Below are 25,334 nucleotides of genomic sequence, written 5' to 3' on the forward strand. Positions count from 1 at the left end.
TCCCGAATTCATTTACAAAAACCTTGTGCACTTTGTACATGTTCATTCACTATGAAAATTGAAAATTAATATTCTGAAGTGAGAAAGTTCAGAAGAATCTAAAGTAAAAAATTGAAAGTAATAAATAATTAAACTTAATTAGTCGAGGCTCCAAGCAATACACTTGGAATGTAATTTTTCTGTCAAGCTCTCCAAATTCACAAATTAAGAGTTTTAAGTTGACGCAGTTAATCAAGAATTTGGCACGAAGCGCCGCAAACCATTTTTTTCCAACCTTTAAAAGCGCTCATGCGGTGATTCTAGATTTTCTTTTCCCTGCCGATCATTCCTGAACTCGAGCAGTCAGCGATTCCGAGCCGGCCCGGGTTTATCATCTCCTGACAGATCTCTGCACTGCTCAAGATAAGTGACAAGACATCCCAGCCAAAGGATTGTGATGTGGTACAGCACGCTGCAAGCGAATGTGTGTGCGCATGCGCTTGTGTAGGTCATATATCTCTCTAAAGAATGACATCATCGTGTCATTCTTCCCATCCAATTTCTGACCCCCAAGGAGTAAGTATTCGTAAGTACACTGGGCTGAGTTCCAACCCTAGCTGTACTTTACCATGTTATGACTTATTGTCTCTCTGTCACAACCTCACTCTCCTCAACATGCGCTCATATACACATTCAGCAGGGAAAAGGCCGAGTCGTCAACCTCTGGCCAAGTACATCATCATACAACAGTTGTTCTCTCTCAGTAGGTCACGGACGTGACCGGAACAGTCTGCAACATTTGACACAGAGGTGAAAGGGAAAGTTCCCCAAAAAGGCCATTTACTGTCATTTCAAACCTGTATGAACACAAAAGAAGATATTTTGAAGAATGTTGGTAACTGAACAATGGTGGTACCCATTGGTTACAATAGAAGAGAATGGGTTTGGTGCTTTATGTATCGTATAGGATTTACATTTTAGATGCTCACCCTGGATAGGCATTCAGTCTATCGATCCAATCAATACAATCATTACTGCAAGCATTTGGGAAGAAAGGGCAAGCATGATACACAAGTCTAAATTATAGCTCACTTCATCATTAAGAGGCGCCGCCTCTCCCAAGTGTGGCGTAAAGTAGCCCTTAATGGACATGTATTCTCAGGCCTCATAATGGAAGCTTAAACCTCGGCCTGTCTGGCTTAATTACCAATCACTTTTTACCGTGTCATCAGCCCCGCTCTGGTCGGTCAGGTCCTGATCTATGCTCCGCGACATGGGTTGAAATGACGGTACTCAGACATTGGTGTGTTTTATTCAGTGACTTCTGTATGGTGTCATCATGGATGTGATTTGCAGCGTTCGCTCCCATCTCAAAACTGCTGTGCTGGAGTTTTTTCCTCCTCTCTCTCTCTCTCTCTCTCTCCTCTTGTCCATTGTACTATGTTACCTAATACAAAACATTTTCATTTGAATTATATAATCCATGACTAATGCTCCTCTTTCATGCAGCATATTAATACGCCATTTGCATTTCTCGCAAACAGTAAAAAAACAAATGGAAATGCCAGTGTTGCAGAATGGGGCTGGGGGCGTCGCATTACAGATTTTGTTTTATGCAAACCAAACACCCCAATACAAATAACCAAATGCATTTTTGTGGTGGGTTCTCTTCAGGAGCAGCTGGAAACGAAGATGTTAAATACGGGAGAGAAATTGTTGGATGTGTTTGGCATTACAACTCAACTGGTGAATTCACACGAGAACTAGCTCAAGATCGCGATTCAGACGTATCACCCACCTTCTCTTTGATCCGTGTGACTGGATTGGGTCACGGAAGTTCTTCATAAATTAAAAGTACGAGGAACCAAAGTCTGGGCAGGCTAAATATAGTCATTCCCCGGAGATCTGATACATCAACAACAGACAAAGAAATCCTGTTCATTGCATTTGTTCTCTGAAATAAAAAGAGAATTGAAATAATTTTAAGAGGAAATCCGGGGTTTAATACAAGAAAATTAAGAAAATGATTTGGGCTGAACCCTCGGTATGAAAAACGAAAAGCATGTGTTTAGAGTAATGCACTAAATCTAGTGGGAATATAATGTCTATATGGGACTGTGAAAGAAATCACCAACCTTGTCTGTGCAAAGTCATATTCAATTCTTCAACTTCTGTTATTCAGTCATGACCAGATAAAGCCAGTGAAACCTGTAACATTTGCATGATATGCAAATGGAGCCACTCAAAGAAAGAAAAGTTACAAGGTCTCTTTAATATCCCAGTTGTTTCTCACACCAGAAGTTTGGAAAGCAAATGAAACTTTTCCTGCCTCTCAGAGATTTCAACTATGAAAAGAACGGTAATCTCACATGAATTCTCTATAAAATCTCAACAATCCGTGCTTAGATCGGACAGGATAACAAGATCTGCTTTTAAAAACAGATTTATATAAATGCAAACCGTTTTGAGTTATTCATGTTAGGTAACATTTAAGCAAAGCTGTTTCCTAGGGGCATTGTGACACATAAAACAAGTATAAGGTTTGTTCCATGAAGAATTTTATCGTTTTAGTTTACATGTAATGAGTGCATTACTGTAAACATGTTTTTTTTTTTTTTTATAAACCGAGGTACAATATAAGTTGAAATTGTTTTTGTTGGTTATCAACATGATGTCACAGTGCTACGCTTAACTTGTTTCTGACCTGGAATATTTTTTTTGCTATTTCGTTTTTGTTGTTGCAAAAATATTTTTAAATCTACAAATTAAAAATGATAAAAAATTAAACCCTATGATGGTTTGAACAAAAACAGGCTGAAAATCCGTCTGAAAATGACATTAACAAGAAAAGAAAAAGAGGTTCTTCTAAATTGTCTACAACAAGTTAACCCGCTATGCTCCCAAGCAAAACACGTTGCCAAATTGTCCATTCTCTTTTCTGAAATATTAATATTAGAAGGCCGGTGAGGGTCAAAGACAGCAAGATGGAGATCCAGAATGTGAGAGACAGGACCTTGATGATGGGAAAGAGAGGCAATTGACAGCATACGGAACATTCCTCTATCCTTCAGATAATGACATTGCACCCTGTCAGACAAAGAGAAAAGAGGGGGGACGAGCGTAAGGGTTATGAAGAGATGGGACAAGAAGGGACGATAAACGTGGGGAAAGAATTGAAGCAGAAATTGCTTTTCTCTGGTTATAATATTCTTGCAAATGACGTGTGCGCACATGGAATCATGTGTCATCCCAATGTGCCATTTGTGTGGTAGTCTGTTGTGTGCTATGTTACTTGCTAAACGAACCGAACTGAGTACATTAACTAATTTATAATTGTTTTACTTATAGTACGTATTTATTCAACTGTTTATGTGTGTCCATATACAAGTGTCACGTGTGGCATTATTTTTGAAGCTTAAAAGATCATTTCAGGGTTATGAATATCTGTGTCGCCTTATATGTGCACGTTTATTCATATCAATGTCTGGATGGCTGTGCGTGTTATGCAATTGCTGACCTCCTGTGTGTGCATTACTCATAGCGACCTGCTGTGTGCAGTCTGGTCGGGTCTGAGATTTGGCCCCAGTCGGAAGAGAAGTGGAGCAGATGTTCCTGTGTCTGGAGCTCGATCCAGTAAACCCATGTGATGCTGCTCAGGGGAGGTGTGTGTCTGTGGATGTGTGGGCGTAGGGGTCATGCACGAACATGTATGTGCATTGTTGATTTACAGGCCAAATTTCACCCTGAAATTGAAGAAAACAAATAAACAGAAAAGATCACATTTATATTTTAAGATTGTGCCATTTTTTCATCATAACCAAAGGCAACACCCCCAACTCTCATTAATGTAATGCAATAATCTAGTAAGGAATACTATAATACAATGACTCGTAATAAAAAATGTGTTCTCTTTTACTCCCCCATCTGTCATGCTTAGTAAACTAAACGTTAATTTAACAAAGTTTACTTTTTTGGGAAAGATTAGTTTCCTAAAATCAAGTAATAGCTTACTAATACAATCACAATGAAACATTGCTTGAAGGTGCTGTGTTTAATATTTAGAAGGATCTATTGATAGAAATGCAATAGGGTGTAGTAATTAATATAAGGTGTATAAAGACCTTACGAAATAAAGTGTTATGTTTTCCTCCTAGAATGAGCTATTTCTATCTATATACACCGCGGGTCCCCTTACATATGGAGTTCACCATGTTGTTTCTACAGTGGCCCTAAACGGACAAACTGCTGTACAGAGTGTGTTTTGTAAATAAGCAATCACCCAAAATGTGATGACATACTCCTCTGTCAGCCGTCTTATTGCTTCGAAAGGGGCGGGGAGGGTGTATGAGACATGATTGCAATTCACAAGCTCATTTCTAGGCGTCGCTAAATACACTGGCCCTTTAATGTGGAAAAAACAAAAGCTCAATTTTTTATATGCATTGAGAATGAGCTTAATTGCAAACCCCTCTTATTAATTATTAGCTTAATTATTAGTTGTTAGCTTAATCGTTTTTGAAATGCGTAAAATAAATTCTTATTTCTTTCTGTTGAATTAAGGTTGAAATATATTCCCAATATGTTCTTGATGGTTTTGTGAGAATCAATCACCCATATGTATAAAACTGTGTGGAGTAGAGGTGTGTAAATTAATTTAAACCCTGCAGTCGTTCATCAACGTCTTAAAAATACTCGCTGTAGAAGTGTGTGTGTGTGCGTCTGAACCGAGTGAACTCATTTAAACCCTGAGTCAGGCGTAAAGGTCTGAAATCCCGCAGAGGTAAAAACTCAATCAACACAGAACCTCCTTATCACAAAACATTCAGACTATGCAGAAGGCAAAATAAAAACCCTCCAGAGAATCTGCGTTATTGAGCTGCGGATGGCGTCAACTGTAATGATGTTGTTCTTAGGGTACACTGAAAGTGCAGATTACTCTTGACGTATGAAAAAAATCAGGCTTTTGCATTTAGAGTCGAGTACTTGCCTGTGCAAAGTGGAAATATTACCATTTACTAAGCGGAACGTCCAGGTGAAAAGTCTTTTCGTTGAATGCAATAATCACAGTCTGCTTTACATTTTTATCCAAAGCGACTTGCAGTGCATTACAGGGTATATATTTTATCACTATGTGTGTTCTCTGGGGATTTAACCTAAGACGTTTGATAGCTCCCCCAAAAATGAAAATTCTGAAAATGTACGCACCCATTTGTCATTTTAAATCTGTATGACTTTCTTTCTTCTGCAGAACACAAAAGAAGATATTTTGAAGAATGTTGTTAATGACGCCCATTGACTTGCATTGGTTTTGTGTCCACACAATAGAAGTAAATGGGAACCAGTGCTGTTCGGTTGCCAACATTCTTCAAAATATCTCCTTTTATGTTGTGCAGAAGAAAATAGGTCTTACAGTTTTGAAATGACAAGTAATATAAACAAGTTGTACAACTCGTGATTTATAAATTGTACTGACAGCATACAAGTATAAATGTTCAAGAATTATATTGCATTAGGACAGTTTAATTTCCAGAACAAGCAACAAAAAACGGCACCTTTCTTTAGTGTAGATGCGGATATTCTGCAGAGGAAGCAAAGCCTCCATATATGTGAATCGATGTGAATCAAAGTAAATGTGCCTAGAAAAAATGAAAGAGAAAAAAAAGATTTTAGAGGTAGTCCATAAATATCACAGACATTATAAGGTTGTTATGGAGACACTTAGATCTTGATGCCGAGAGGGTGGTCCACGTCACCACGACAACTAGCATTGCACCCCCAGCTCCAGAACAGACTGCATTGTCTCTATCTCTCTGGTGCTTTGCGAGTTCATTGTAAAGTGCTTAGCCTCTCGTTATAACGCTGTCATTAGGAGAGGCATTAGAGAATGCCTGCCAGGCATCTCTCTATAGAGAAATCGTACCCAAATAGTTAGAGTGCTTAGACTCACTCGTGATCTAATGCTCCGCTAGCACTGAAGGTATTGTTATCTGAGAGGTCCCACGGAGAGGAGCGGGCATAATGGTTTGAGCTCGTTGGGTTGCAAACATCAGTTATCTTTATTAGGAAAAGACAGCCAACTGCAGAGATGTTTATCATTTAATTGTTGCGTGGAAGGAAGAAAGCCGTTAAAAATCTTCAAAGTGGCTTTTTTCGGAGAAAGGAGATGGTCTGTTTTTACTTGTGTTTGGCTTGTAATGTGACCGTTTTCTCACATGAATATATAAAACTCGAAGTGGTAGAATACAACATCAAGGGTGAATTAGTAATCCATTAACACTGAATTACAATTATTACTTCTTTCTGTACATTCGTGTTATTTTGGGGAAGTCATCCCAATAGGCAGTCATATTTGCAATATCTCCAGGCAACTATTACGGCCATATGGGACCAAGTCCTATCTATTTGAATGAGGGAAGATAGATATCTCCTCGCTGGCTATGGACATGATAAACCAAGTCCTGCAAAATGTAAACCTGACAACAACTGCGAAACATTTTTTAAACCTCAAATTGTGCAAAAGCAAAGAAAAACCCAATTTGCTTCAGCTATTTTAAGAGCCCCCCCCCCCACCGAATTGTCAGTCTTTAGCGATGATTGGCTCTTTAAATTGGAGGGTGGGACTTATGTTGCAAGAGTGCCCAAACTGAGCGTTGCACTTAATTCATAATAATAAAATTGCGGGATTGATATTAAATAGACAAGACCCATATCTGATTCATATGATAAATGTTAAAGATGTGCCACGTTAAAAAATAGCAAATAAACGAACAAGTCATCTCACATTCTATATTAAAGTGCCAAGTCGCTTTATAATGAAGACATCAATAGCAATTTGTGTAATTATGTGACAGCTAATCACTAAAAACTGAAAAAATTATGACCGAAGTTATTAGTCTGAAATTAAACTACTCATTAAATATAATTGCGCAAGAATGAGGAGCAAATGAACGATTAGGAGAGCTTTGCTTTTGTCAGAAGATAACCCAAAATCAGATAGATGTTCTCTAGGTTCCATCAGAAGAATTCCCCGTTTCGTGAAGATTCATCAAACCATGTGACACTCGCGGCTGAAAAAGACAGCATTTACCATGAGGCTGTTAAAGAACAATCCATAAAAACAGCCCTAAAAGGCTTTGGTGACAGAGGTAAGAATGGTGCCCTCTGCTCAGTCTATAAAATCGTCTTTTGCCTGGAGTCACTACGTCAAATGGCAGCCATAAAGAGAGAATCTGCTCTGCTTTTTATTGTTTTGAATTCTGGGCACTTTGCGGTGCCCATGAACCCCCTGTGGCCGGGCTAATGTAAATATTTCAGAGATAGGTGCATAAAAACAGATATATAATTCTAATAAAGAGGTATAACTGTTTTGTGTGGCCCTGCCGAGACCCCTCTTCTGCCAGTGGGGGAATACCTCACCTATCACGCCGATATCACATATTACCCTTCCATGCAGGGAGGCATTTTCAGCTTTGTGTTTGCAGATTGAGGGACGGCCTTAGTTTTGTTATTGATATAGACTCTATTGACTCAATCTAAACGCGAAATTGAAACCGAGAAAATCAACAATGTAATTGACCTTTGAAATCACGATCTGTTTATTTTCTCCTGTTATAGACGAAATGGATTTGTCTTGTTCAATATTAACATTTCATACGCCTCATAAGTTAAGGATTTGCCTTGATAATCATTAGCACCGGTGGTTATACATTATCCTCGCCATTTCTTAAGGTCATCGAGAGGCTAAAGCGAATAATAAACCCAGGGAAAAGTTTGAATTTGGAAAAACTGTGACTGGGTGGAGCCCCAAACCTACAGTTCTTATTAAGAAAAAGTGTGTGAAACTCATTGATATGCAGAATAACCAGTGTACTTCAGTAGCTTTTTTAAATAGTTTAGCTAAAAAGAAATGTTCCAAAGCCATGTGCAGTTTGTTTCTACCGAGTATAGTTTATTAAAATAATATTTGCTTCTTTTTTATTGTAATGACATGTTACTCTGTGTCTACACCAGGCGTGACCTGCACGTTCTAATGGGATTGTCGAATTGCACCACAGCCAGTGTGGACAAAATGTAAAATTAAAATGGGTTCTAATGCGTTATGTTGTCCATTGTCGTGTCACGTCTGGTGTAGACAGGGTGTTACAGTGACCACATCTGTAACACCACAAATGACCGATAAAGTACTTCATACTCATTTTAGTCTTTAAAGCCAACTGACAAATAATAGCAGCTCTGAAATCTTGGAACAAGAACCAACTACAGATGATGGTATTTGTAAAATACCCACCCAAGTGCTGGCTTAAAATAGCCTAGTCTTGGTTGTTTTGACCAATGGTTGGGTCATACATGGACATTTTATGGGTCAATTTAAACAAGCAGTTAGTTCCGTCTGATTCTAATCCAACCATGGCTTAAAACCATTGTTTTTATAAATTTCCCATCTCGGAAAAAACGTTCCTTTAAATATGTCTTCAAACTAAATTTAAATGTGATCATTTTGCCACACCCTAAAACATGTTACCTCTACCTTTTACCATCCTGGGATCAAATCAAATTCATAGCAATGTTTCATTGAGATGAGGGTCAAGGTGGGGTCAAAGCCTGGGTGGGGTCAAGCACCTCACATTTTATCTTCTCAGACGAATCGTCACGCAACCTGCATGAGAAATACAGATGGTCAGCCAGAGACCTGAAAATACAGTAACCATCCACAGCACAATGATAAATCCTAATATCTGAGGCCATTACAGCTTCAGTTTCCTGCTGATAAAGGGGGGAAATGGATATTAGGAGAATGATGATTGATTAGAGGATCACAATGAACTAAAAATGTCTAAACAGACATTGGCGAAACAGGGTTGGGGTACAACAAATCCTCATCCGCTCATTCTCCTTCACAACTCCTTCCTGGTGGAATATTCTTCCCAACTCAATCCGGTCAAACACATCTCTCACAACATTCAAAAAACGACTTTAACCTTTCTCTTCTGTGAATACTTGACAGGCAAATGAAAAAAACTAACCCTCTGACTCTTCTTCTCAAATGGTATTGTTCTGGCTTTTGTAGTAACTTGGTATTAGCCCCTTCTATATTATTGCTCCTGTATGACATATCGCTTTATTGCTCTATGAACTCTCTGTAAGTCGCTTTGGATAAAAACGTCTGCTAAATGACTAAATGTAAATGTATCCAATGTTCTCCTCTGAATGAGCTGAATAAATTACACTCGTGTTGACATACTTTTTTGATGACGCAAAAAATGCATTTTTGAATCTACAGTCTTAATTTTTCAGCATGTTGCGAAATTGAAACAAAATGGGGTTAAATGTTTTCAATGAGATTGACCGAACAGAATCGATGAATATAATTTTCTGTATACAAAAAAGATAAGGTTAGGATGATGCCTTAAGGTCAGGCACCAAGACATCTCGCTACGCATTAGAACAGAGTCGCTATCTCACCAATCCGGTCAAACTTTGCTTTTAACACTACGCACAGATAAAAAGAAACACAAGCGCAACAATCTTTTCCGTGGAAAAATTTGATCAGTAGCCCGTCCTAAATTCACTTTAAGAGAGATGAAACGATACTGTAAATCTCTCACGACAGCGACCGCCTTATCTCCCATCCTCTCTAAATCTCAGCTCTTGTTGTGTGTCTTAAACGATGAGGAAAGGGAAGACAAACAGGCAGAGGTGGATTTACAAGTGTATGACATGACCTCCTCTTTGCTTTATCCATCGTCCTGCCCCACTGCGACCCTGAAATCGTCGGCATCGTAGCTCGGCGGGAAGGACGGAGGCTTTAGCGGAGAAACGGGCTTGGCAAAGAGAGAAAGCAAACGCTTGTGTTCTTTTTCCCTTCGTGAGAAAGAAAGAGAAAAAAATCCTAATCTCATGCCGTCTGACGGGGGGCTTAAACGCTCGATTGCTTTGCCGCTCACGTCCCTCTCCCATCATCTTCCCCTCTGCGTCTGAGAGAAATGCATAAGCGCACGTATAGGCCGCCGCTGCAACTCTGCGGTGATGAATGACGTCCCCGTCCCATTGGGTCCCTGTCGATGCATGTTCAAGTGGACAGGATTGAATTTAACCAGAGAAATGACAGACCGTTTTTTGGCAGGGCCACATTACAAGAATGGGTATGGTGACGAAGACTTCATGATTTATGGCATTACAGAGTGTAGGGAGAGATTTGTAGAAAAAAAGATCACACTGAATATCTGCGCACCTTTGTAAAAAGGATGGAAAGCGGCTTTGTACGCACGCACACACACACAATGTTTGCATGGTTAGCGCATTTTCCCTTTTACTGTATCAAATTCATGAGAATTTTTTGGAAAGAAATGCTCAGGGTGGTAATAAATCTGTCTGTAAAAGCAAAATGGCACCAATGTCTGTAATTGAGGGTGATTTCGGCTACACAGTGAAAAACAGATTTATAATACAGAGGTACTACACCAGTACATTTTTTCAGATCACTCCGTAAATTTGACAATAACGTAGGCTACTTGCTAATTTTTCTTGAGGGATAATTCTCATAAGAGTGTGTAAACATATCTGAGAAACTATCAATAAAACAAGACGGATGTGCTTTCACTTACTGAATCTCTAAAATGCATTATTCAGATTCAGAATTATTCAGATTTAATATAGAATTTTTAGCTGTTCAGCTCAAATTTTTGCCATTAAATCCCCAAATTTTTTTAAATTAATTTTGCACAAAGACATTGGGAATGATTTCTTTTTATATTCACAATGAAAAAATTATTTAGAATTATAAAACATTTTATTTCTTTCTTTCACTACATGGGAAGGAACATTTGATGCGTCACAATCCCACGATACACCACATATATTGTAATAGTCCTAGAAATAGCTGTCATTTCCTCTAAACCCATATCATTCCTAATTCTTTGTGGCAAAATGTGACCTGGACAGATTCACCCCCAGCTCGCAGATTCATCCTTTAGGATGAAGCTAAAAAGGAAAACGACAGAACTAGACCAATGAAACACTGGATGAAATAGAGAAAGAGAATCTGACAGGCAGAGGCAACCTTTCAAAAGAAATCTGTCCTGAGAACATTGGACCCGGCCCTTCAGAAAGCGGTGACTGATGCAATCACCCCGACAGGAATTGGGTCGGCACTGTAAGCCACATTCAGCTCTCCAGACGCTCGGCCTAAAACCAGAAAGGGTTTAAACCATTCAATGGTGCCAGTGATTGAGGACCTAGAAGTGTCATTAGATCCACAGTAATCCTGAGGGGCAGGAGGAGGAACAACAGAACTGTGCCGTGGAATGGATTTAAAGAGAAAAAAATAAATAAATGAGATCAGAGTGCTTCGGAAACAAATAAAGTGATAAAAGAAGTCCACAGGAGAGATGAAAAGGTATCGTCAGACTCATTTGTCAGACTCTACCTGCTTCCATCCGTGCATCCCAGCCCGGGGCCATTTGTAAAATGAAGATATGGAATGAAAACAGTTTTCTGAAAGTCACTTTAGTGAGAACACATCTGCCAGAAACATGAATGTTAAAGTAAATTTAAAGGGATAGTTCAGTCAAAAATAATCCAATTGTACCACTTTCCTCCTTCTATGGAACACAAGAGAAATTGAGAGATACAGTATGTTGACAATGCTCTTTTTCATACAATGAAAGTGAGTGGTGACAGTGTCACGCCGGTTCAAAACAAGTGTTAAATATAAAAAAAATTATACACACACAGAAATACATCAAATGACAACTGTATTGCCGTTGACATGTCTATCCTCGGGATATCATCATCATTACAACAGAAGATGATATAACACGCAGGCTCTTCCTCCTCCGTTCTTGCATAATTTTCCTTTGAATGGATGGAACATCTAAGCAAAATCACTTTGAGCTCCATATAATTTAATTGAGCCTTGAGAGAGAGAGGTTAATCTATAGAAAAACTCAAACAAAAGCCACATGGTTTTCGGCATTGTACGCATCAAATTTTTCTCCCACAATTCCCTTTTATCTTTCATACGTTTTTTATGCAGATATCAAATCCCGATGTTACACGGTGACACCCACTCTATTCAATCTATGGAACACATCAGGGGCTCAAAGACGTGTCATTGTGACATCTGAGAGTGAAATTGAAAGTGATGTTTCCATAGTAGATCTCCAATTCTCATTAAAAAAACTATCAAACGAAAACGACATTTTAGCTTCTGACTTTTAGCTTTGGAGACATAATTTTTGAGCAGATAAACATAACAAAAATCCTGCGTGTCATTATCAGTGAAACCGATAGCAATATTGATGACCCATCTTGAACTCATTCATTTTGGTCACTGAAATCCTTTCCAGATTGAGAATGTCCCTTCTACTTTGGAGCAATAACAAGCGCAAATCATGTTAATAGTTTATCATCTAAATGTAAACAAAAAAGGAGAAATGCCTTACATTTCCTGTTACGCTAATGGATCGAAAGATATGTCAACAAATGTCAACACATGATAAAGAAATGGCACATCAGCTTAATGGGGTCTTCACATGTTCCTGGTGTAAATCCCTCCGATTCTTGACTCAGGAAATCTTGGCGGTATTAGCTAACTGCTTAGTTGGTTGATGCAAAGCTTTCCTGCAAAAAATGATTTTTGCAAGCAGTTTTATGATGCAACAGAAGGTCATTTTAACATCGAGGTCACAGTTAATTACCTAATGTAGAGTACAGTGCTTTAATCTCAATGGTGATGAAAACGTACATAAAAGGTTCGGGAAATGAAAAGACAGAATTCTATTGATGCTGGCAGTGTGCAAATCTAAGATCTTGTGGAAAATGAACTGCTTTAAACTGTCGACCTACAAATTGATATCTGACACAGCTTGTCACTGCACGTGCTTGATAAAATTGTTGTATAAACAGCCTGGAAAACTTGTACGAATGGAAATGAAGGCTGGTGTTTAAGACTTTCGTAAAGAAGAATATGGCAAAGCGTTTCAAAAGCGACAGCGCTGCTTTGTTGTACGGGAACCAGAAATCAACCCAGGTGAACCTCAAAGATCCTGCCTCCTTTCTAAGCAAATACATCCAGTAAATACGAGTGAGCTATCCACGCCGTAAGCAAAAACGAGCATGAAAAGGAGGGTATATTCTACTATCATTACCCATAATCCTCCGAGAGGCTCTGATTTCAAAAACTCATTATTTTGAACGTTTCATAGGCAAGTGCCGATTTCTTTTAAGGTAGATTAATTTTATCAATATATAATGAGGGTCTTGATGTCAACTCGACAGGAAATGAGGATGTCAAGGCTGATTTTTCAGCAGCCGAGAAAAACTAATCTCTGACTTTATTTTATTGTCCCACTGGATTCACAGTCGGAGTCGGCGCGGTCATTCTTAGCCTTAAATCAAATCCTAGCAGCTCTGTGCGACTGAATGAGTTTTTGGAGGGAATTAGATGGGACGTCTTCGCTCTTAAAGCCTACTGGGTAAAAACTTGTTTGATTTTCATTGATTTCAGCGTCGGTTGTCAGCATGTTGTGACATGTAATCAATGACCCTCTGCGAATTTATGTTGAAAATCGGTAGGGTTGTGGATTTTTTTATCAATTAGCTTCATGTGCTCTATTTTTATCTGAGGTTCTTGAAAATGGGTGGAAATGGACAGGTGTTCCAAAGGCTAATCAAATCACACATACAGATTTGTGAGGATCAATAAAAAAATATTTATATTAGCAAGCTGACTCTCTTAAAGTAATAGTTAAAAAAAAAAATGGTGATTTCCTCTCTCGCGTTACACATATTACTGCTGTACTTGAATTTCCATATTACGTCTTGTTTTGGTATAAATTATTATTATTAGTCACCCTTTATGTTTGTCACTGGGTTTTGCAATTATCTAACCAAAAAAGTATTAAAAAGTGCTGGTAAACTATGACAGAAATAATAATTATTTATAAAGTACAGTTTTTTTGTCAAAAACGCTAGTTTGGAGCCTTTCTTTGAAATATTCAACACAAAAGGAGGAATCAGAATGAACTCACTGTTAATTTGCACAGTATTAGACAATATGTCAACATCTGAAGTCTGAATTTACAGAGAATGTTGACAACCACCCAATCTCTCCATTGCACGTTACCCAAAAGAAGAGGAAATGTCCAATGAATCCCAGCACAAAATATCCAGACCATTATTGGGACTGCATTCAAAAATTCACATAAAGAATTAGTTCCAAAATATTATTTATTAATGAATGAAACATCACTACATTTCATATGAACTCCAACGAATGTTTCAAAAGGCAGATGTCAAGATTTTCTGAATATGACTGAAATTTTGGTGTGTTCATTGAAAAACTGGAAGAAACCAAGTTAGTAACACCATAATGACAGAATTTTATCTGGCTAATAAGATCTCTCTTACCTATATATAATATCCTATTCCCATACCTCCAATGGAACGTGCAACCTTCAAATCCAGCTGTCTTTTCACCATCATAATAACTCTCGTGACAGACTGCCATGTCTGAATACGTCAAATGTGCTGCTCATATTTAAAGGGGATTTAAACGGAGAGAACGGTTTGATTAGATATAACACAGGATTACCTACTGTATGTCCACACAAAGTAAGATAAACCGTAAAGCATTTAGCAGTCTAATATGCTTCTTCAGAACAGCCAGCACGCCATAAGGGACAGAATCCTACTTGAAATAAAGTACCTGGTACACTACGTACGTGACATTTTATTTACACGAGATTACGTATGTGCTGAAGCGGATCCCGGGTTATCAGCACAGAGCAGAATTTTAGGTAGAAAAGGCGAGAGAGAAATCGGATTGCTTCTGGCTCTGCCCAAACAAGAAGACTCGTGGGAACTTCCCACTGCTGGTGAGTGGGCTGAAATGAAAAGCTAAGAGAGCACTTTATCTCATGTACGGAATGTCACGAGTCCAAAAACACAGTTAAGATTAAGGCTGAAACAAACGAAAATGCTATCACTCCAATTGTTTACTCGAATGGTCAAAAAGTGTTGCCAGGCCCCAAAAGATATCTGTAATTCCACCGATAAAGAAAAACGGCCTGTTTGAAGATTACAGTACGCCCAATAAACTAGAGTAACGTGTCAACACATAAAACTACTGGACATTTAGGTGCTAAAATGGAAAATAAAATACTACTCATCTGACAAATCATCAAAACAGTAATGTACGATAAATTACTTCTTTGTGATTTTTTATGAAAGACTGCACTAGAAAAAATCGTAAAAATGATTTTTAAATGTACAAATAAATGACTGTTTGAATGTACAAATTGCCTGCCGTTGTTTTTATATGGATTGTGAATTATAATGTATAATAAAGTCAACCCCAGACGCTTGTTTTATCAAGTTCACTTGCCTTTGTGTAAACAGAATAAAATCTATCATCAAACAAGATTCATCGGCACCAAAACCTCCAGTGTAAAAACAAAACAACCTGGACCAACAGCGGTTAAAAACAGAACTATTGCACCACTATCACAAATGCCCATCATGACCTCAAGATTGGATAAACTCGACATAAAGTTCTTGTCACGTAATTTCTGTTGAACTATTTTATGCAGCCACCATTTTTCACGCTTTCAATAAAGCCAAACCCATCGAGGCATCAGCTGGCTCAATTAACTGGCCTTTATTTCCAAATCCTATATCTGTAATTCATGAAATTTAATTTTCCACCAGGACACATTAGGTTCCGTCAAATTTAGTCGCAATTAGACGGGCATCAGCGATCGGCATAATTCTGCTAATTTGGTGGGAAAAGAAAGCTTTGTGATTTTGACTATGTCAGCACGTTTGAGTTAAGGCATTTTTTCCCCTTTTCTCGCGCAGGGTGCCTCATTTAGCCTGCCTGATTGTGTAGGGCCCCGGGAGATCTTGGTCCATTAAACCGTTCTGATTTTTCAGTGCATGAACCACAGGACAACTCTACTAATAAGGTATTCAGTCAAAGTGTGTACACTCGCTGACTGACAGACACACGACCCGCTAATGTGTGTGATATTGCATCCGAGTTCCCTGACCTGATTTGAATATGAATTACCTGTGCTGAAACGGGTCACGGGGTGGACAGAATTACAGGAAGCTGTGCGGTGGCTCTCGGGACTCACTAAGTAAGTTTGCGCTCAGATGGTATATTATTAGCAGGTAGGTGGTGGTGTGTAGGGCAGAACTGATCAGTTCCTTTGATGTGTGGAGTCATTAACTTTGTATGATGTGATGTACTATATAGTGTGTACTTGTACTACATGCTATCCTTTCCATGTTCTGTAGGTTAAATTAAAGCACTAACATTCCTATACAGAATTCAGGGTTCAAAGTAATGATGCATGGGATATGTTGTTTCTCCTCTTCATCCACTTTGGAAACGCTACAAAGAATAAAACAAGCTAAAACTTAAATTGGTCCACATGGTTACTTCAAATGGTGTCCAAACGACACATCCGTAGTAAGTTTACACTGAAACGTCCTATACTACAACATAGCACAGAGTAATGCAGAGCCACACCAAGCAGGATGTGTTACCAAAAAGTATGAGCAGGCGACCCAACGCTCATGTAACCTCTTCATTTAGCCTCTGAAAGACATTATGAGCACATTAATACTGCATATTAATATTAATACTGCATCGGTGCCATCAAGACAATCTAGGTGCACCTCTACCACCAACAAAATGCTTGAGGGAAAAATCTCAAGAGGTCGAAAACCATTTTAAGAAAAGGGGTGAGAAGTGATCAGTTGATGAATTAAAGAAAGCGTGATGTGATGCCAGGCAACAAGATAAAAGAGAAAGAAAAAGGGCTGAACTGGAAAAAAATAAAAGACAGATTGTGCAGGCTTATGACCGAAGGCGATGACTGTCAAAAAATAAGACCCTTAACTGGGGGCTGGAAGAACATCCCACAAACGCTCTGACAGGGCGAGTTAAGAGTGAGAGGAAAGCTTTAGTACAAATAGCATCGCTTTACACAACACATGAATCAGATGATAGCAGTTTTATCTCCGGTCCTGGTACACACAAAAAGAAACGGCATTACTGTACACCTTAAATTATATCTATATATTGAGTTACATTTAACCCGTTGCTTTGTCACATTAAGTCAGGAAGCTAATAAAAGAGCGCACTTGTTGCTTATTTTAAATAATGTATAGTCACGGACGGATTATGACTTTAATGTGGCCTGGGCACAGACGTTTCAAAGGAGCAGTGTTGCAGTGTTGCACCTGCCCAAATACACAGGAGCGGTTTGAACACAGAACGCATCTTTGTATCTAAAATCGCATGTCACAGCACTCAGGAATGGTTTGAAAAAGCCCAGCGCACCCGCGATGGTCTCATGGCACTCTTTTGATCATAGAAATTGGCATATGTCATCTTGTATTGTATATAACAGCTGTCGACACTTGTCCCGCCTTCGGGTTCTTCTGATTGGTCCACTGCTGTTCAACTGGCATTGATGAGCTGGGCTGTGTTTTAAAAATAAAAAAAATCAACTTGAATAGTTCAATAGAAACATGTCTTCTGTGTAAAATGTACAAAATGCACAGAAAACAGCACAAATTGGTTTATTTATATTTCCCAGTATACTCGACACCTGAGAAAAGCTTCTGACCTCTCCAGCTCACATACGTTAGAATAGGCCTAACCTATTCCTTAGATAATTTACATTTCTGCATTAAGAAGATGAGAAATGAACACTCCATGCATTACAACTTAAGCAATATCAATCACCAAAAGCATTTAACGTAAGCTTAATAAAAAAGTTGGTTTTAACTTAGCTGAGAGGTATCTTCCGTGATTTCCCAAGAGAAAACTCCTCCACAACATAATCCAAATCCAGCTGTCTCACAAGACTGTATTCAATGGCCATTAAAGACAGCGAATTGATATGTCTTTGACACATTTCTGTGGTTTTAAACTCATTTTGTTATTTTGCCTTCTACTTACTGTCTTCTACACGTGACTTCCGCATGCTTATATTACACAGAGTTTTTTTACTTGCCTCTAGATGTCCCTCTCAACAGCGCGGCAAGGCATTAGGAACGTTATTTGATTTATCCGCTACGGTTAATACTTCACAACCGCAAAATAATGCCTTTATTCCACACTATTCAGCGCTATTTTATTTATAAAATAAAATAAATTTAAAATATACACATTTTACATTTGCAAGGGTCTATTGCCCTGGGCACGTGCCCCTGAATGTAGTCTGTCAAATCAGCACCAATAGTGACACCAAAGGGAATTTTTTGTAATAAAAATAAGTAGTCCCGCCTAAAACTCACGCCATTTGTTGAGCAAATATATCTGTGTTTGGATCCCAAACAAACACAGCAATCATCCACAGAATAACAGTGTTCACACTTCTAAACATATAGATTTTGAGTATATTAATGTGGGTATCTTGCAGATCTCTAGTGGAATAAAAGATTCACTGAAACATAGACACAACCCTGCCCTTGTTAATGACCAATGCTCTATCTTACACATTAGAATATAGAATTCTTAAAGAGACATAAAACTTACTTTAATATATGTTTTGAAAAACATGCATTTTATTCAAATCTACCATTGAAAACATAAGAAGGTAAAGTGAGTGAGGAGAGGCATGTCTCTCTGCGAAAATATTTGTCTTTAAAGCCTTGGAGGGTTATATAAGAACAAAAAAATCTCAAAACCCCGTCTACAAATCCTGAGTACTGTAGAAAAGGGTAAGAAACCGCTGGTATATAAAAAAAATGTCACATTGCTACAGATTGTAAAACATTACAGTCGTGGCCAAAAGTATTGGGAGTGACATAAATAGACCTACTGTGTTTTGCAAAGTTTCTGTTGTGGCCATTTACATTTTTTAAACATTTTTATGCAGAGGGATCAGATGCATTTAAAACAATTGCAAAAAAATGCAACTCCCCAGATGTCAATCCCAAATAGAGAACCTTTGGTCAATCCTCAAAAAGTGAGTGGACAAGCGGATCACCATCAGTTAGGATTTGACCCAGAAGCTAATATCCAGCATGTCAAAGCGAATTGCAGAGGTTGTGAAAAACAAGGCCTAACACTGTAAATATTGACATTATGTTTTTGCCAATAAATGCCTTTAAAACGTATGATATGCTAATTTAAGATATCCAGTATACCATTGAAACTAAAAACATACGAATACAAAAATATCTACAAATACAGAAGCAGCAAACTTTGCTAAACACAAAATTGATGGCATGGCTTTTGATGAGGAAACAAATCAATGCATCTGTAGTTGTGTTAACAGTTGGTGAAGTTTAATTAACTAGTTTTGCTGTAGGACTCAACGACAAAAATAAAAGTTAATATGCAAACCTAAATATATATTAAACTTCAGAGAGTATCACTACTAACACCACATAATGGTAATCCTAAATGTGAAGCGTGATTTACCTAAAAAACCATAACTAATGTAAACAGGGTCATATCTGAATTTTTCTCACAGAGCATTGTTAATAGTCTCCGCGAATGAAGACAGGCCACACAACCTGTGAGTCAGCAACAAAAGATAAAAAAGCATTTTCTCAATGCATTTATAAACTGACAAGCCTATCTGCAATTCTTACTATGCATGAAAACACTTTTGTATTATTTGCATTTAGCAACGTTTATTCCCTGCTGTCCGCAGACTTATCAGAACAACTACATTTCACTGTAACAGCCCTGCAGTTAAGAACCACTGTTTCACTGCCCAGAAAATGTTTTCCACAATCCAATAAACGTGGTAATGTCAGAAAGAAAGTATTGCGAGATTGTTGGACCGTGTCTACAAACCTGAAAATTTTGCTAGGCTCACCTGGATCTCAGACACAAAGTGCCGAAACCATTTTCTCTGGACAGGCTGAAAATAACGATAATGCTCCGCACACAGTTTCTGTTTCAGAGTACAGAATAAGAGCCCTGGCAATGTTTGATAAGGTTCTATAATAACAATGACAACAGTTTTGGGGAGCTCATTAATTGAGAATCTCAAAGTAATTGCTTTACATCCTGGGGGCTGACGCCATCGTTAATGTGGAGAGCTGTCAAACTGACAAACAGCAAGTTGCCGAATATGGATTTTTTGTGTGTTTTTGTGTTAATAACCATTATCAGAGTGTTGCCGTGGGAGACTGTCAAGATGGCACCCGTGATAAAACGCCAACATGCGATCGAAACACCTGCCTGGGAGAAAAACTTCTTTTATTTGGGACCGAACCGCTCCGATTTTCAAAAGTTTCTGTTCGGCTCACCCTGAAGGAGAAGAATATTGATTGGGTAAAGAATAATAATAATACCGCTGATGCAATTTTTTTGGAAACACTTACTGTTTATTCTCCTTTATTTGGCCTTTTTTTACATTTTAGAATAGCAGTAAACTCATAAAAACTATGAAATAATACAATTGTAACTTTGGGAATTATGTTGTGACTAAAAGCATCCAATATAAACAAACACAATGCTATACTTTAAGATTTTTAAAGTTGCCTAGAATTTACCAAATCCTACACTTTCACCTTCTTGAGATCTTAAAGGTGCTGTGTGTAATTTTGGGGGGATGAGAGAAATACTATATAATACACTATGCTTTCAGAGATGTTTTTAACACCTTAGATTGAGCTATTTCTATCTACATACACCGCTGGTGCCCTAAACATACAAACCGCTCAACAGACCACGTTTACCACGTAAATATGTTATCTCCTTCGCCAAAGAAGCAAAACCTGACGAAATCTTAGTCCAGTGTCAGCCACTGTAGTGTTTTGAAAAGGGAGGGGGTAGGGATGGGGTGAGCCGTTGGCTGCAATTCGCGACCTGACAGCTGGATGCCGCTATATCACATACACTGGACCTTTAACCTAGAAAGCTTTTTAAACCGTTTAGAAGGAATTTTCTATTTATGACTCTTTTTGGCTGGAATCATTAAAAAAACTAATTTTAGTTTTCTAATGAGAGAAATGAATTTGTTTGGCATCCTTTTTGTCAACAAAAGTCATTTTAATTTGGAAATATACATCTTTTTTAAGAGTCAATTTTTTGACTGGTATAATGTACACAATCTACACAGTTCTACCTAATTATTTCATGTTTTTATCCAAAAATGATGATATTAAAATATTACGTTTTCATCCTCGTATATATCAACTTCAATATTTCACTAAGCTTCATTAAACTTAAGCTTTCCATTTCCATCCTATTGAGTTCCATTCTGTTACACATCTTGTTAATTTTCTTGTCACTCTCAAGCTTATATTAATAAAGTTTGAATACCTGAGCTTAACCACAACATATTTCTTAACGTCTGGAATACTCATTTAAACAAACACCTCCTTACTTCCCAAACGTTATTTTAAAAAGTTTTCAAAGTTTATAAGGTACTGCACAACAATTATAGCAACCCTCAAGGACATGCAGCATAAAAGCAATACGTTTACGGTTCTTGAGTTTTCTACAGATTTCATACAAAGCCACACACCATTTGCCCTTGTCTTTCGGATCTCACATTAAAACAAAGCACTCAGTCAAAACTAAAGCAACCAAACAATTCCACTGTCAACCAAACATCCCAACACCATTATACTCGCAGACGTGCACTGCGCCGCACGCTCGAACCCCAGACACCAGGTGTTGTCGAGACAATCCAGAGAATGCAAATAGACCCGACGAATGTGCCGGGTGCGAGCGTTCTCCATTTGTCACAGAATATGTTCATTACCTGCCGCTCTGGACCTAAAATTAGTGTCAGAACAAGACATCCTCACTGGGTGATGAATTTATTTGCCGCACGTGCATTTTGGATACCTCCTTTGCCCAACCCCTCCTCTTCCCCTCCACCTTCTACATGTCCTTCACATCTCTACGCCTCTGCTCTATATTTTTCTTCCTAGAAATATTAGTCAACGAGCCCGACAGCAAAGCCCCAACCATCCAGCAAAGGACACCACCCACCAGATGGTGCGCTTATTTTGCTCTCTATATCAAGGTGTTTCATCTCATAATCCAAGGAGGAATATCCAGCGCGGGGTACCGACCCGTTCTGCCTCTCCTCTTCTCTGTGCCAAAGTCTAGTAAACACAAAATAAAAAAACTCATTTTGAGATCGTAGAGATTGATGTGGAAGATCCTGATGCACTTAGAGACCTCAGTAAATATTTGACAAACTTTAGAACAGAAAAAAGAACACGCAAGGACAACTGGAGTCTACTAGAAATTATAGATCTTTGATAACTCAATATTAAATAAAAATAAAAGCATAAAAAACTGTACCCTAGTATTTTTTCACATTCTATTGTAAAGCAGAAAAAAGTTATAAGTGGTTATAAGTTACAGTTGTAAGCTGTAATAAGTGGTATTATGGCCATTGGTCGATTACATCAAGACACCATTCGAGTGATCAAAATAAAAATAAAATATAGCAATATCACTCATACGTAATTTTTCTGACATCTCAGTCTCCGGGCATCGCAAACATTTGATCTTTACAGTGATTCTGTCTGCTAGTTTAAGGGGACAAAAGATCAGATCAGGCCAAAGGTCAGACCTGCATCATAAAATCAGAGACAAGCCCAAATAGACTCCGACAAACAGACACCACTTCATTTAAACATGTCCTTGTATACAATCTGTGACAGGCTTTCATATTGTCCCCCAGTAAATGTCTCCATTAAATTCAGTCACGGCATTCTCATGAAGGCAGACGCCACACCTCCCTACTCTGGGCACAATGTCTAATACCCAAAACGTCATCATATACCCAGCAGCTACACTAATAACACTATCCCAGCATGCATCTGGGCCATGCCCACTGAGACATACAAAAGAACGCTGGCTTGGTGAAATAAGCAGTAATGGCAAAAAAAATGGTACACAAAAGAAAACCTAAATCATTCACAGTTGGTCAGAAATGTGTAAAATCAAGATCAACTTCAATTAAGATACTTGTGTATTTTGAAGAGTATAACAAAGCACTGAATGAGAAATAAGGGTAGGGGCTTGTTCTTTTAAGCTGCAAATTGTTCTAGAAAACTAGGACTGACAGTTGAATTGGAGGTGTTAAAGTTAAAATATCACACTTTTTTGTAAACAGATGTGCACAGATGAACTACTTATTACAAAACTAGCATTGTGCGGTATAAGCAAATAGAGTCAATTTTGATTTTATGGGGACTTTAAAGGAACAGTTCACCCAAAATTCTGTCTTCATTTACTCACCCTCACGTTGTTCCAAATCTTTATACATTACTTTGTTGTAATGAACACAGAGAAAGATATTTATAAGAATGATTGTAACCAAACAGTTCTTGTCCACCACTGACCAGCATAGGAAACAATCTTTGTACATTTCTTTGTTCTGTTGAACACAAAAAAAGATAGTTTGAAGAATGTAGGAAAGCAAATGGTTCTGGGGCACTTTTGACTACAATTGTTTATTATCCTGCTACGGATGTCAATGGTGGAAATTAACACTGATTTGCACTCGAGGGTGAGTAAATGAAGAAAGAATTTTTCATTTTTGGGTAAACAGTCTCTTAAAGAAAGTAAGTAGAGTCCATTATGATTTTGTGTTTTTAGGATATTAAAACATGGCAACAAAGCATTAACAAATAGGATTATCTCTGTACTTAAACCACAGCTTTGAGCTGTGATTTCTGGAAAGAAATAAGTGCTGTTTCCACTTCAGAACCTTAACATTTCCACAACGTTAACTCTAACTTTTATAGTATATCTGAAATAATAAAGTACGTATTTAAAATAGTAGATATGTTGTTTCTTAGGTTTTCAGATGTGGTTTCTATTCCGAACGATTGATTTTGTTTTACTCCTTTTACCCCATTGCTGTTGCTTCATTAATGATTAAAAGACCATCTCTCGTGTCAAGCACCGGACAACCACACAAACTCTGTCTCACTTTCCACAGCTCCCTTTGCACACTGCTTAGTCCGTCTGAGATGTTTTTAATTCCTACCGTGTCCTGAGAATGGACTCACACATGCAAAAATCATTATCTTACTTGCTCTGGGCTTATCTGAGAGAAGTTCTTCTATGAAGAATCAATAGATATTTATTGCCATGCTGGCCGCGGTAATAGTTTTCACCTTCAGTAAGTTCACGAGGACGTGCCTTTCTTGTAACAGCAGCGGTACATTTTCTTACATGTGTTTAATCTCCAAGACTTCCCAGAATCCCCTGAGGAGTCCGCAGCGTGCCAAAATTGGCCCAAGAAAAGTGGCTGTAGGCTTGATTATCTTGTAATTAAGTCATTTAATCACTAAGCTTGCTTCTATGATTTAATAAAATGAGCATAGCATGCTATTAAAAACTGGAGCCGGGCTTTGAGGGAGAGAACAATAAACTGAGTCGGTCGGTTTGTACGGGGTCATGACTTTTCGACAAGCGTCGGACCATTAAGTAAAGTCTATCTCGATGCTCACTGGAGCATCTAAACAAATAAATCTACCTTCGGCTCTGCCGTAACTTCAAAAGATGAGCTCCACAGCTTTGTGTTGTTGCAGATGAATTGCACAGCATTGTGATTTTACACGAAGCGATGACACTCACACACACATAGATCGGGCCACAGAGAAAGCGGTTGTTGTTTTCTTCCTTTCCAATGACACGTCGGAGCCCCGTACTATCACTCTGGCTGAAGACCCTTATCCCTCCATTCAGCTGCGGGAGATGCTTCTCAATGGCTTCTTACACACCTTTCACCCTCTTGTCACCGTGTGAATGCCAGTCGGGCTCTGCCATTTCCACAGACCTTTATCTGGATGGCACAAAGTCCACGGCGTGGGCGTCTTTTGTCCTCCGCCTGTGAGTGGAGTGAATGGCTCTTTTTGATTCGCCCTTACAATCTCTGGCATAAGAGATGGCTTTTCTGCACCAGTTGCAGTGTCCAGCGCCCTCACAACACCTACAATCAAAGGTCCCCGGAGCTCAAATGTCCTAAAGGCCGAACTGTAAATGAAAAACACAGCATTCATAGAGACTTCCAGAGAAAAAATTCCAAAGACCAACCACATGCAATGCACTGAAAAGGGGTTGGACTTCAAAACTAAAATTTGTTGCTTCTCAATTACATCAGACATGTATTTTGGATTTGAATGTATTATATTGAATATTATCACTTGTTGCATTACTTGACTTCAGTAAGAGCTTTGAGGTCCGATTTTTTTACAGTGCTTGAATTTTTTATAAAGGACATTTTTTTGGATTAGTTTATCCAAACATGAGGCTCTTTCGTCAGTAGAACAAACCAAAATCTTTTTTGAAAAATACCCAGAGCTCTTTGAAAGCACATAGGGACAAAACAAACAGAATATAA

At 38.4% G+C, this 25,334-nt stretch overlaps 1 long non-coding RNA gene across 1 annotated transcript; it reads right to left on the reverse strand.

Moving 5' to 3' along the window:
- Nucleotides 1-324: 324 nt before the first annotated feature.
- Nucleotides 325-24,736, reverse strand: LOC130408080 (uncharacterized). Its single transcript, XR_008904724.1, has 6 exons — nucleotides 24,569-24,736; nucleotides 5,532-5,615; nucleotides 3,497-3,722; nucleotides 2,115-3,066; nucleotides 1,778-1,933; nucleotides 325-1,426 (listed from the first exon to the last, which is right to left on the reverse strand). It is a non-coding gene; the product is annotated as an uncharacterized LOC130408080 (long non-coding RNA).
- Between the last annotated feature and the right edge of the window lie 598 nt (nucleotides 24,737-25,334).

Source organism: Triplophysa dalaica, chromosome 19 (genome assembly GCF_015846415.1).
Source record: "Triplophysa dalaica isolate WHDGS20190420 chromosome 19, ASM1584641v1, whole genome shotgun sequence".
Classification (NCBI taxonomy): domain Eukaryota; kingdom Metazoa; phylum Chordata; class Actinopteri; order Cypriniformes; family Nemacheilidae; genus Triplophysa; species Triplophysa dalaica.